At 34.9% G+C, this 14,338-nt stretch overlaps 1 long non-coding RNA gene across 1 annotated transcript in view; it reads right to left on the bottom strand.

Annotated features, from left to right (window-relative positions):
- Nucleotides 1–275: 275 nt before the first annotated feature.
- LOC311440012 overlaps nucleotides 276–14,338 on the bottom strand; it is a 34,369-nt gene continuing 20,306 nt past the window's right edge. The window contains exon 3 of the long non-coding RNA XR_014695152.1: nucleotides 276–1,035. This is a non-coding gene — a long non-coding RNA (uncharacterized lncRNA). The remainder of the gene's footprint in view (nucleotides 1,036–14,338) is intronic.

Here is a 14,338-nt window from a genome sequence, read left to right as displayed (position 1 = left end):
ACAAGGAGAGCTACAGGCATGTGTTAAATTAGCCTGGATGAAGGCAGAAGTTGAATTACATGGACTCACTGATACACACATACTTGGAGAATTATCAGAAGTACATTATGTACTCACACAAAATGTTTTTCTTCCTTTTTTTTTTTTTTTTTTTTTTTTTTTTTCCCTGTGATACAGCATCTCAGGCAGTCTACCACTACTCTATTACTTAAAACGTATATTCTGAAGGTCACTGTAGCCATCTGTTGAAACAAAACTCTAGAAGGAGAGGCATGTATTGAGAGTTTTCATTAGTTTATTTATACTAGTTAGCTTATATGTGCATAATGCTAGTAGTACATTTCCTAGGCATATACAAAGATATTCATGTCTTTGACAGTGCATCTGTAGCACAAAGATAACGGGTTCCCCATCAGTCAGTGTTCTTAGCATCCAGGAAAGTATGACATGCTGAAAGAATGACCACTGTATGGCACTAATGTTAGCTAGCATCCATCACCGGATGTAGATATACTCTTACTACCTCAAGGAAGCTAGTATCCTATATTCTTTTCCTTCAACTTCTGCATTTTGGGCAAACACATATAGAGCATATAGAGTTCTCTAAGTAGAACACTTGCATACCTCAAAGTGGCATAAAATGTCATTGCTGCTTTTATTTCTCTCATCTGGGCAGTGTCCTCCATTCCTGAGCTCAAGTGAGCACAGAGGAGTTCTGTGGATTGCAAGGATGCCAGACGTTCACTGCAACTGGATTTCTTCCTGAGATCTTCTTTAACTGCATTTAAATTCATGTAACAGCGTGGATCCCTAGCTAGTTCACAGAAAAACTGAATTCAGTAAAAATAGACTCATGAATAGTGAGTCTCAGAGAGGTTGTCACGTTTCCCTCCCTGAAGATCTTCAGAAGCTGCCTGGGTGAAAAACCTGCTCTGGGTGGCCCTGCTTGAGCAGGGTGTTGGACCAGACGGGCTCCACAGGTCCCTGCCAGTCTCGACCATTCTGCAATTCTGGGACTGTAAGGAAGGTGCTTCTCTGGAAAAAAAAAAAAAAAAAAAAAAAAAAAGTGTAGCTAGGTAAGGAAATATTCAATAGTAACTGAAGCTGAAATTTTAAGTACATTGAAGCTTACTACCAATGGGATATTACATTTGATTTAGCTTTTCAAAGATGTTGTATATTGATAAAGAAATTACTCTACTCAAAAAAAAAAAAAGTCCTAAGACACGCAGCAACTTAATTTTTAAGAGACTACATTCCCAGTGATATTTTATTTTACAGTAATCCAGAGCAACTTTCAAAAGATTTTTCAGCACTAAAAAAATACAAAGCAACAATGCCATCATTCATCAGTTATAGACTGCATTCTCTGAAGTTGAAAATCCCTCATGTTTCAAATGTAAGGATCAACAGCTGTGACCACTGTGTCTTTTTTTTTCCATCAGTTCAGTTTTTGGTGCATCAACCACCCATACATGGACTAATTCTTCTTCAGTGTCCTAACCATGAGGCTAAAGTAAACAATCTGTTTATCTGTTCTTTTTCTGCTCTGTAATTTACACTTAGGGCTACACAGTACCCCTTTGTAATAGGTGTGGTGAGATGAGTTCTCCTAAACTTGCTTGGCAACAGAGCTCATGGTAAAAGAGAAACAGTCAAGAAAACAGTCATATGCCTAGAAGAAACACTCTGGAGCAAATGATTAATATCTAGTGAGTTTGATCCCACTGAGTCAGACAAGTAGATTGGAGAGCTGCCGAGACTTAAAGCATTTATAGTTGCTTATGATCAAACTTTGGCAGGATTTAGGTAGACCAGATCCCACCTGCCAAGTATTTGTTCTGAGAGTCACAACATGACTACTACAACCTCAATGCAAACCAAGTCACACACTAAAAACACATAAAAAACATTGTGACATCAGTATACTTCATATACTTCATTAGTTAACTATAAATTATAGGTAACTGAAGAGCATTTCTGTGAGGAAAGAAGATGTTTTCTTGTTACAGATGTGGAGTTGAAGCAAAGATAAACACATTTGTTTGGCCATGTTCAAAAAAAAAACACAGTTTAATAGATAGATTAAGCAGAGCACTGATATGAGGTATAGGCTTAATTTTAAACATATAGGCATTGGCATTTAATTACTAGGGAGACTTTATTTCACCAGATACCCTTTATGTAGAATAAGATCTCCCAGGGCCTTGCCTTATATGGAAATAAAATATATGCTTTCCACTCTGATTCAAATACCATCCATGGCTTACAAAACATATCACTGTTTAACAATGAATAATGTGATAGAAAAGATAAAATAATGTTTCTTCTCTGACCAATACTAGTGAATTAGCAGATAAGGGAGCAGAGATACATGAATCCTCCTTAATCTTATAGAAAACTACAGCTTGCTAGAAAAGGATTACGTGACAGAAACACATTATCAGACATTTACTTCTGGTTTATCATAAAATATTTGTTCCTATTATACAGTAAGAGTTGAACCAATATGCTAAACAAGAAAGAAGGAAATGAAAATATTTCCTTAACTTTCATATTCAGCACAGACATCAAAAAGTACATCACTTAAGTGGTTTAATTTAAACCATTTAGGGCATTATTACATGTTGCTCTAATAAGGATTACACTGCCCATCAACAGAGGTATAAAGTACACCCAAAATCTTTAATGGAACTTACTGAGTTTCACAGATGTAAAAGATGTAAAATCAATCAAATAATTTTTAACACACTATAATACTACAGAAGACCATTACTTAAGAAAAATAAAAAATAAAAATTGTATTTCAGATACCTACTCTAGGTAAGTGTTGTATCCCTCACCTTTAATTTGTAAAGATAGCTTTTCCAGATTGATAAAAAATTATATTGCACACTTCCAATGCACTTGAACCCTGTGTAGTTTAGAACTGCTCTCTACCTTCCCCTGCTAAAGATTTTTATAACAACTATAGTTAAAGATTCTGTTATTCTCATTATTCTGCTTTCTACTATGAATAAGAAAATGTGGATAATGTTGCATGTAAGACAATGTCTTTTTAGGGTTACTCCCCATCTTAGAATGGATGACTCCCATTCTTAGATTTAACCATTACATCCAATAACCTCATAGGGAAACAAGAAGAGAGAAATGCGTGCCCATGAGGACAAGTGCACTTTTGAATTGCCAAAAATGTCTAAACAGAGGAACACTGCACCAGCATTGTGGAAAATTACAGGAAATAAAACTAGTACTTTGTGTAATTTCTCAATATGTCCAAAAGAATGCTGAAGAAAGCCTCTACACTCATGATATCTCTATTAGGTGATCATTTAAGTTGTGCAAAGTAGTGAATATCTATTATTTCCAAAATGGCAGCAAATAATTCACCTGTAAATTAAGATAGTTTATTTGAAGAGTTCTTTTTTGAAACTATTAGCCAGATTTAGAGGTAGTCAGATAACACTGATGGAGAATTTGTTCATTGATGATAACAATTCTTGCATTTCAAATCCTGTTTATTTGCCCACCTTTGAACAGTTGTGCTTTTCCACAATATTTTCCACTAACTGTTGCTATTACTACTCAGAAAAGCAAACACAAAGATAAAATTAAAATGTGGCATTGTGTCACTTCTAATTTGAACACATTGAAAATACATCACAGACTTAATACTGTTTCCATATTAATCAATGGATGGCAGAAGCCCTGTTGATTGCAGTCAACAGAATTAGATTGAAAAGCTTTAAATAGTAGATTGGTGTTTTTTTATGGTGGGTGAGGCTTCATTCCTCCAGTTCCTGCCTTGAGATTTTGTGACTTGGGAGGTATGGTTAGGGCAATCACTGATGAAGACTGAGGCAAAAAAATCCAACAGAATTTAATGCAACTACACAGACCATGATTCTCTTGAATAATAACTGGGGTTCCACTTTGAATGTGACAGCTAGTTCACAAACATGGCTTTCAGAGGAAGAATCACAAATGACTGACACATGCTATCACAAAATGCCATCTTCCCCAAACAGGTCAGAATACAGCCCACTGCCCCTAAAGCCCTGAGCCTTTATCTGGATAACATTCAGGAGGCTCAATTAGACTTGTGTGACACTTGTGTGTCAATTAGAATGTGTGACTGCCTGATTCACACATATTATCAAGCAAGTTAAACAAAAAGGAATATGAAATCAGACTATAAAATCAAGGAGTTAGACTAGACAGGTTCCTAAAAAAGGACACTTATACAGAGATAATGGTATCGAAGATCAAAAAAAAACATTTGCAGTGTGTACTCCTGTAAGTATGTTTATCCTTTTTTGACTATATTTTTCTGATTTCAGCATAGAACAGTGAAATATTCACTTTTTGAACACTTACTAGGTGCCAATATCCTTATTCACCCATGAGATACAAACCTATGTTCTAAAAGAGTTTTCATCAGCACTGAGATTTGTGGAGATAAGCCTGACTCCAGATAACTGTGGGTATTGAAATATGGTCTGCAACTTTCCTTAATGTCTTTACTTTTTCTTTTCTAATTTCCCATATAAGAGAAAAATCCATAGGCACATCCTTAATTCTAGTTATGCAAAAAGTAGCATGCTACCTCTGAAAGAGGAAGATGGGGGAGTTAAAATGGTTCCATACTGAGGAGCTTAATCAAAAGAGAATTCTAAAAATCTCCTTTTCTCAGAATAGCAAATTTAAGTAATCTTTATTTATATCATTCTGTATGCAAAAATGTATGTATCAAATTGCCTGGTGCTATGAGATTCTTATGTGAAAATGATTGGGATGGACATCATAAAACAAAAGAAACACAGGCAGATGGAGAAGAGTCTTTTTTAATAATTTTTCTCTAATGCTGATACATAGTGGACTTTAACAAGCAGCAGGTGTTTTCTTATCTTTCCAGGATAATCAGTAAATTGCTTGCATCGTGTATCCATCAGCTTTTCCGTAACTCTTTCAATGTCTGTTGCTATTTTATACATGCCAGTTTTTAGTGTAGTTCAGTCTCCTGACAGGTATTACATCCTCTTTTCATCACCTTTACTTTAGCAGTTTTCAAAAATATGGAAGTCAGACTTTTCATTTGAACATGTTTCCCTTTAGGAGGTTTATATTTTTTCTCAGGAAAAGTATAAATTTTACTGAAAAAGTCTAGTGTATCATTTGGGGATTCTTTTTTTGCTTTTTTCCTATTGCAAAACTGTTATGACATTCTAATCAAAGGTGTTAATTTATTCTAAAAGAAGAAATGATGCAAGGCTAGGAGCATAGCAATGTTCATGTGTTGGGATGTTGAAGAGTGAGGGAAGAATGACATTCCCTCACAGTGGTGAAAAGATTTTCATGTAAGTTTCTATCTTTGCCACACAACAGGTTCAGGTTAGAAGTGCCCGTATTCAATGCTTCCTGACCAACTTGAGCTCTGGTCAACTTTATCTAACACAGGCCCTTCAGCCTACAACCACATTCTTCATTCTCTTTCAGACCAAAGTATCTCCAATACTAGCATTAGCTCTTTCATTTTTACCAGACTTGGCTATTCACTTTATGCCAAAACCCTCCCAATTCTCATACTTTCCCAAATTCAGTTTTTAAGTAATTCCTTAAAACTTCAAATTTATTTTGTATTCTTTTAGGAGATGGACCATAAAATAAGTGTGTGTGTTCAAGGGGAAATCATGGCTTTTATTTATGGATGCAGAAAAGAGAAGACATCTATTGGCCTTCCTATGAAAAACGACTGACTCAGGTTTTACACAGGCCACAGTAATTATTTGCTATCCAATAACATCACTAGTAACACCAAAATAAAATGTGGGTGTGCAAAGCTTTGGAAAGGAAAGAATAGTTTACTATAAAACAAGGATCAGCTGACTTATAAATTGATGACAGGGGCTTCAACTGTTGCAGAGCCATTTTCTCTTATAAAGTATTCTGTGGGTTTCAATAGGATTATAAAAGAAAAAAAAAAAAAGGAAAAAAAAAAAAGCTTAATGAGAAATTAAGCAAATGTATGTAAGCAGTTCAATTATGTATGCATTTCTTTTTTTGGAACACATTACACAATAGTTTTTGTTTGGTTTTTTTGTTTGTTTTGTTTGTTTTTAAAAAAAAGTTGTAAGTACCTTAAAAAGGAAATGGTAATGGGGTTTGAAGCGTGAGGGTTCAGCTAATATATTCTTCTAAATTTTGAATTCTGAGATAAGACATTATGCAATAGATTTTCTTTGTGCATTCCAAATTGAAACATCATTTATTGAAAAGATATGCTGTGAGGTTAATTATGATGAGATGACTGGCGTTTTCAATGAGAAAAAAAAAAATCTTGCAACATGTTTTTCTCTATTATATTTTCCTTTCTTTTTTCACAGGAAAAAAAATAAATCACCCATTCAGAAGGCTATTTATGTTTTTTTATGGCATCTTTTTTTTCTAAGAATTATTTAGAAATCCTACTTCTAATGACCAAGTGGTTTTATTAGACCTAGACTGTGGGCAGAATTATTAACTATTCATAACCTCTTTTTTTCTTAATATAAAATGACTTACCATATCACAGTGAACCAATGCAGAAAAGGAGAAATATTTCCACAAAGCCTATCCCTTTAAAAAGATATTAATATACAACTTGCTAGTACCTCTTTCTATTGCTTCAAACAATTATATTATAAACAGAAATCTTCTAATCAACATCTAAATAACTCTGCTGTAATAAACGGGTAGTACACGGGTAGCAAGGTTAGACTGAACATCCAGCTAAACATTGTTAATGATAATCATTCATCCCTATAACAGCTTCTTTCTAATATTAAAGGTTACATTGTTCATGTGTGTGATTTACAGGATCTGCAGGAGCAAATGGCTGAGAGCATATTGCTTGGGTAACCGTAGGGTTATAGCTGTTACAGCTTCTGTTGGTTTCAGCTGAAGCCATAATATGTGCTATTAAATTAATCAATGACAAAACCTTAAAATTAAAAATAGTAGGATTATATATACATGATATCTGATTATTGTGTTACATTTTCTGGCTACAGATTATTTATGGCCATTACAAGGAAGAAATAATAATAAAAGCAGCCTACAAGAAACTAGGGAGATCTCTCTAGACATGCAGCGCTGTTCTGAAACAGGCAGAAAGCTGCAAGCTGCAATTTCAGTCTTTCTTTTCTTTTTCTTTTTCTTTTTTTTTTTTTTTTGTCAGTAGCAACAAATATCCAACAAAGCCAAGTACTACAGCTATTAAAATAGAGACTTACATTTTCAATCACAAGATCTGAATCTGCCTGGACATTTCACACAGTGATAGGAAACACAGAGTAGGCTGCAAGGTGATAACAATTTGTTTTTTAAAGTGAAAACATACTCTGATAAGAATAAATGAATAACTGCTCAAGTGGAAGAAAAACAGAATTTTCTGCTCCTCCTCCCATGCATTTTGATTCCCACCTTCCTCTTAGCTTTCACAAACTCCCTGTTCTTTCCTTTCAGCCTATCAGTTGAAAGGTAAATTTTTATTTTTCAGCTGTAAACACCATTCTGACTCCACTTCTTCTTGCCACAAGGTCTGAGATGCAAGCCAGCAGAACAGGCCTCTACCACTTTTGCTGCAGGAAACACAGCAAGAATGGTTCAGTTAATAAGATATTAGCCTGTTCCACCACATGCTCTCTAAAGCTGTGTCAAGATGACAGCACAAGTATGCTATTCTTACTGCCCTGTCATGCTGGTAGGGAGGATACCCAGATAGAAGGAGCTGTTCGAGCCTATCAACCCACACTTCCAGCCTATATGCTGCCTTCATATGTGGGTCAGCAGGATATAAAAGCAGTAGAATCATGGAATATGCACCTGCACCCAGGAAGGTGCTCATAAGGGGCATTCACCATGGAAAGACATTTCTCTCTAGGTTTCTGCAGATACTCAAACATAGATTGGGTTTTGTTCCTGACTGACATTGAAATGCATGTTTTGTTTCTAAAAGAAATAGAAATGGACCTTCAATGTGAAAGGACTCTTTAAAACTTATAGATGTGAGTTTGATTTTGTGTGTGATTCAATTTAGATTGAGTAACTGATGATCTCATTCCCAACTTCAACCTTTGCAAAGACATGTATTACTTCCACAGATGATTTTCATTCACTTAGTAAACTAAGATTAATTAATAATTCGAGATGGATTAATGATCAAAGTAATTTTAAAAGTATCTTCATATAATTTGTGTGAATTCTTATGAGAAAAATATATGAGGCATTAACATGTTACTGTATAATGTTTGTTGATAATTTATCAGAACACAATTTGAAACTGGTAACTTATTTCTGTTTTTGATTCCTAAATAAATAATCAGCAAAGATGCTTTTTAGATATATGGAACTTCTCATTCAAATGTCTTGCCATCTTAAAAAAAAAAATGTACTGATTGAAAAAAAATTGGTGCTGATTGATGCTAACCCGAACATGAGCCGGTAGTGTGCCCAGGTGGCCAAGAAGGCCAATGGCATCCTGGCTTGTATCAGGAATAGTGTAGCCAGCAGGACCAGGGAGGTGATCGTCCCTTTGTATTCTGCTCTGGTGAGGCCACACCTCGAGTACTGTGTTCAGTTTTCGGCCCCTCACTACAAGAAGGACATCGAGGCCCTGGAGCATGTCCAGAGAAGGGTTACGGAGCTGGTGAAGGGCCTGGAGCACAAGTCTTATGAGGAGCGGCTGAGGGAACTGAGGTTGTTTAGTCTAGAGGCTCAGGGAAGACCTTAGTGTTCTCTACAACTACCTGGAAGGAAGGTGTGGGGAGCTGGGGTCAGCCTCTTCTCACACATAACCAGTGATAGGATGAGAGGGAATGGCCTCAAGTTGCGCCACGGGAGGTTTAGGTTAGAAATTAGGAGACATTTCTTCTCAGAAAGAGTAGTCAGGCATTGGAAAGGGTTGCCCAGGGAGGTGGTGGTGTCACTGTCCCTGGAGGTGTTCAAGGAATGGCTGGATGTGGTGATTAGGGACGTGGTTTTAGTGGATGACACTGGCAGTAGGGTGATGGCTGGACCAGATGATCTTGGAGGTCTTTCCCAACCTTAATGATTCTATGATTCTATAAAGGGACTATGTTTATAGTACTTTTATAACATGGAAATATGTTTATTTGTACTTATTTCTAATTTGTGGCTCTAATAGTTCCACTGTGTTTCTCACTGAGGTACTTTATAGTTTTATCTGTCCTGAACATAGCAAAGATTTTCCTGCCACTATCAGACTTCACCGGCTTTTCAAATCTCAATCCTCATTTATGACAGAAGTTGCTTTTTTCACTAAATTCAACATGCAACAGGATGGAGACATTGTAGTCATTGTAGACATGTAGTAGGATTTCAGTATTAAGTTCTTTATTTTGTTTCACTCATTTAAACAAAAATTTTCACTACTACTTCAGTAAAGTCCTAAACAGAATATTTTACACTGAAACATTTTTCACAGTCTCCTGGAAATCATCCGAATATCTGACATGAGCTACTGGAAAGCTCCGTCTTTAGAAATGTAAGACAGAGACATCTCAGGCTCATCTGCTTTCAGGGAAATGATCAAGTGTTTCTAAGATAATAAGCAGAGATATCAATGGAAAGTAATTACAATTCACATTTTTAAAAGTTATTAAAATATTTTAAACCTTATTTAAAATACCAGGTAATTATTTTTCTTTCTAAGGCACCTTTTCTTTTTCTCTTTTGCTGAAACAAAACCTAGTTGAATCTACAATGGTCCAGTAATTTATAACCACGGCTGGATCATTAGGCAAAAAGACTGCCTTGATGAATTCTTACAGGCAGTGAAGTAGTCCCCAATTACTCCTAGAACCTGTTTTATTTCACCTAAATGAGCAGATTTTTTTAAAATGTCTACAAGTACTTTTTTTTTTTTTTTTTTCCCTGAACATTAAGCATCTAGTTATGGAAGCAGTTGAGACTTCAGTATGTTGCACAACTGGTCATCTAGAACATGTTTAGGTGAGAAGCATCTATTATATATGCTTGTAGAGGTTAAAATCTTTGTCTACAAAGGTCCATATTCTGCAATTATTTTAATTACAAACTTGAAGCAGAGACAGCATTTCTTAATCATAAATCTTGTATACTTTTTAAAGTTATAAAATGTTCAAACAACCAAACTAACAACCAATACTTTTTGTTTTGTTTTTAGCACAATTAATTTAGAATTAATCTGATCTAATAAGAAGTTATATTGAGGTATTATACCATATGCAGTGTTCATTCCCCTAATAATAATAGTTTTATTCCACTAGACACTAATTTTCAAGTGAAAAATGTGTCCTGAAACAAAAGAGGCAAAAGTCATCAGCAAAATTGTTTTTTCATTTCATCAAAGATTCAAACCTTCCAATATAATCTGATTTTTGTTATATCATATGATACCTTTAGAGTATTGTTCTCTTGGAACAGAGTTGTTGAATTAGGTGCAGTCCATTTGTATTCTTGCAAAAGCCTACCGACTTTGTGCAGACATGAAATTACAAAGCCTCATAAGACCTGAATAATAGGTATGTTTTATTTTTGTACACATACTTTTAGCTGAAGAAAAATTTACTTCCCTATGTGACTTGACTCAATGCGAATAAATTTTACTCTGCACTGAGCATGTGCAGTCCTGATGATTTATTCCCGAACTCGACTAGCATCTTTTTTAATTTCTAATGTCTATTAAAATAACCAAGACTTAATTCATTACCACAAGAACACTATATAACAGGATGTACAGACCAGAAATAGAAAAGCCGTGGCAAGAGAAGATGGTATCTGTCTTAATTCTCCAGCTACCATGCAGAGAACGGTAAATACACAAGAATGTGCATGGGATCAAAAACCAAATGGGCAGGCCAGGAGGTAGCCTTCAGGCATAGCAAGTCTTCTTGCATCTCATTACCTATCTTACTTGAAAATAATAGTGCTTTCTTCCCATTTACATTTTAATCTCTTTTTAAATATAATTGAAACTCAGGATCTTGGATCCAGCTGCCATCACCAAGCAAGAACAGTACTTCTGAAAATCTTCTGACAGACAGTAAAAGATGCTTAGTAGACAGAGAAAAGAGAAGGCAGAGGATCACAGGGATGCCCTGGCCTCCTGACAACTTTCAGAGCTCTTGGAGACAGTCCCTGTAATGTAAAGTCTCCACCAGAACAGACCTTTTGCTTTTTGAAGGAACAAAATGGATAAAAGTTTCCCATGAGAAAATTTGCAGGGAATGTTCCCACTTTGTGTTGTTCTCTCCACTTTTTCCTCACAATAGGGAAGATCTATTCCTACCTTTCCCAAATAAAACAATCCTGAAAGAAGACAGTCACTAATAATAATCAATGCCAGGTTGTTCACCCATTATCATAATGGAGAACTCTAGTGGTGGCTGATACATTTCAAACTATACACCTATAGCAGCAACTTGGCCTTTTGAAGTCCCATTACCTCCTCCAAACTGTTGCTTAGCTCTTCTAAGGGGAATGAGTGCATTTGGTAATTTTAGGAGCAGTAATTATGATTTGAAATCACAGAAATTGCACAATTATAGTCAATTATATAAGAGGAAAAAAATTAGAAAATATTTTATAATACTATACTTATAGCTACTTACAGAAGTCTTCTACTGTGGTGCTAATTCATTGAAATGCTGAGAAGAATGGGAATAAATGACATGGCACAGATGAAATTAATATTACAAAACAGATGTTCAACAAGTCTCTGTCTAGCTTTGTTTTTTGCTGTAACAATCAAGAATTCACAACTGGTATGCAGATTTTTCTATAACAGAATACCACTTGTGCATAAAAATAACTCTTTAATGTACTTTTTTACTCAGCAACATTGTAATATATTCAAGGATAAATGAGTCATCTCACTGTTGCTCATTGTTTGGCATCATTTGTTTGGTTATATTCCAAGTCATATGTTAGATAATATATCAAGAAAATTCTCATTTTAATATTCCTGAAAAAGTTGCATTAAAAATCTAATGGACCTACCTGGACTAGTTCCAACAGCTCTTTTGGATTTGTCTGGTCTTAAACTACAGCACAAGCTGGACAAGTTAGCCTTTAATTTGGTTCAGATGATCACAGTCAATTCATCTGTAAATACAGGCAATTTCACAGGAGGTTGTCATAATTCTTAAGACCTCAAAGAAAGGGATAAATGTAATATAAAAGGTGCATGTAACACAACATGGAATGCTCTAGCTTATGATAAAGGAAGAAAGAATCAGAATTCTCTCTCCTATCTGCTTTAAACAAAAAGACTTTAATGTGAAGTAAGGGACACCTATACCTTGGTATATCCCCAGTAAGTCTTAATGCAACCATCAGAAGCAAATAGAAGGGAGAGAAATACAGCCCAACAACCAGACTGGTACTTTGACTCCCACTGCTGAAAAAATACAGGCTAAAATAAGTGTGTTTCTACCAAGCTCTCTAAAGCAACAGTTCTAAAGCAAGTAATAATATCCTTCTGAAAACTAGCAATGTAGGATTCAGTCTCAAGATGGTTTATCAGCAATCCAACAGTGCCATCTACCCAATTTCAGTAGAATTATAGAGCATATTCAGTAGAATTATAATGCAACACAAACATAAGTAATTCTCTAATGCTAAACACTAGCAAGATTTGAACAATAGAAAGTATACAAACGAGCAGTGATCACTCATATATTAAATTGATGCAGGCAGAGTTCAAGCTACTCATAAATGTACCATACAATTTACACCCAAGACAGTGAAAAAGATATTGTTGTCTCCTCTATCAAGCAGGGGAAAAAAAAAAAAAAGAGGTAAGATTAGCTTTGCTTTTAAAAAAAATGTTACATCTATTTATTAGAGAACATCAGTTAAATTATTTTTCAGTAAGTGGCTTATCGTCTCTTTTCATGTGATTGCCAAGTGATTCTCTGGAGTTAAACATTTGAAATCCTCTCTGAAATTTACAGTCTATGAATATTACAAAGTAAATTCTGTGTCATTTAAAATAATGAATAAAGAGCTCGTTAGGCAAAAATATATTTAAACCTAATATCTGAAGGATTCCAATTAGGAGAAAAAAAAAACAAAACAAAACAAAACAAAACAAAACAAAACAAAACAAACAAACAAAAAAAACTCTTTTCTTGCCCTGTGGAGCTTAAGTCAGCAGATAGAATAAATGAAAAGTTATCTTACCATAAAACTCAGAAAACTAAGGTGGAATGCAATCGGGATTTTAGAAGTAAGAGGCACACCCATCATACTTGACTTTCAGTTTAACATATAAGTTTTAGTTTCCTTTTCCTTATATTGGAGAAAAAAAAAAAAAAAAAAAAAAGAAAAAAAAAACTGTGTAAAATTAACATGATTTAAATGAAAGTAGCAGGTGATTCACAGGACAGGCAGTACTCCAACTATAAGACTCAATTACTGAGAAGTAAGATGTCACCCATACACTTCAACAACAACAAAAAAGATTCTTCTTAAAATACATCAGGGAATGTTCAGTGCTACTTTATAGAAGCCAAGTGGCAACTTTCTATTACATGCCCCAGTGTCACTGTACAGTGGAAAGCACAAAAGAAAATCACCTGTTTAATGAAGTACAGAAGTTCTATGGTGCTCAAGGGAAAAGTCGGTAGATTTCACTCCTCCCGTATCTATACAAACTTGCAAGTACTGTACAAAGGCAGTCCTATCTGCAGACCAGTAAACAATATAGATCTATCACAAGTAGGTATGATAGGTCTTTCTATGATGAAGTGGGACCAAAAGATTAGATGTTCCTGGTTTGGGGACAAGTTTTACTCCAGCCCATAGCTATCAGTGAGCAAATCAGATTAAACACTGCTTGACAAGTTCTGTAGAATTCATTACATAAATTATGCAGTAATATTTTTCTTTCTTTTGCCAAATTTATAGAGATGGTAGAACAATTAGTAAATTATTCAGAGATAGATGAATCTCTCTTACAGTTCATTGGCACTAAAGCACTCTATATTGTATGCAGAATATTATATTCATTAACAAAATATCCGAAGTTATTTGTAAATTAAGCTGACATCTGAAAATTTTGACAAATCACATGTATGTTTATATTGGCACTACTATAAAGCAGATCCCTACAACTCAAAATGTCAGAAATATTGAAAAAGAAATCCTTTTTTTACCATGAATAAGAGAATTAATTCTGTCATTATATCTTACATAATTAATTGCTTTTCTGCTCTTTGCTGGATGACCTCAGTAGGAAGATCTGTCTTGAATAATCCACTGTCTGGCCTTAACTTGAACACCTAACTTTTAGACC

This window comes from Aythya ferina (assembly GCF_964211825.1).
Source record: "Aythya ferina genome assembly, chromosome: 1".
NCBI classification, from domain to species: domain Eukaryota; kingdom Metazoa; phylum Chordata; class Aves; order Anseriformes; family Anatidae; genus Aythya; species Aythya ferina.
This window is presented reverse-complemented; position numbering and strand designations above follow the sequence as displayed.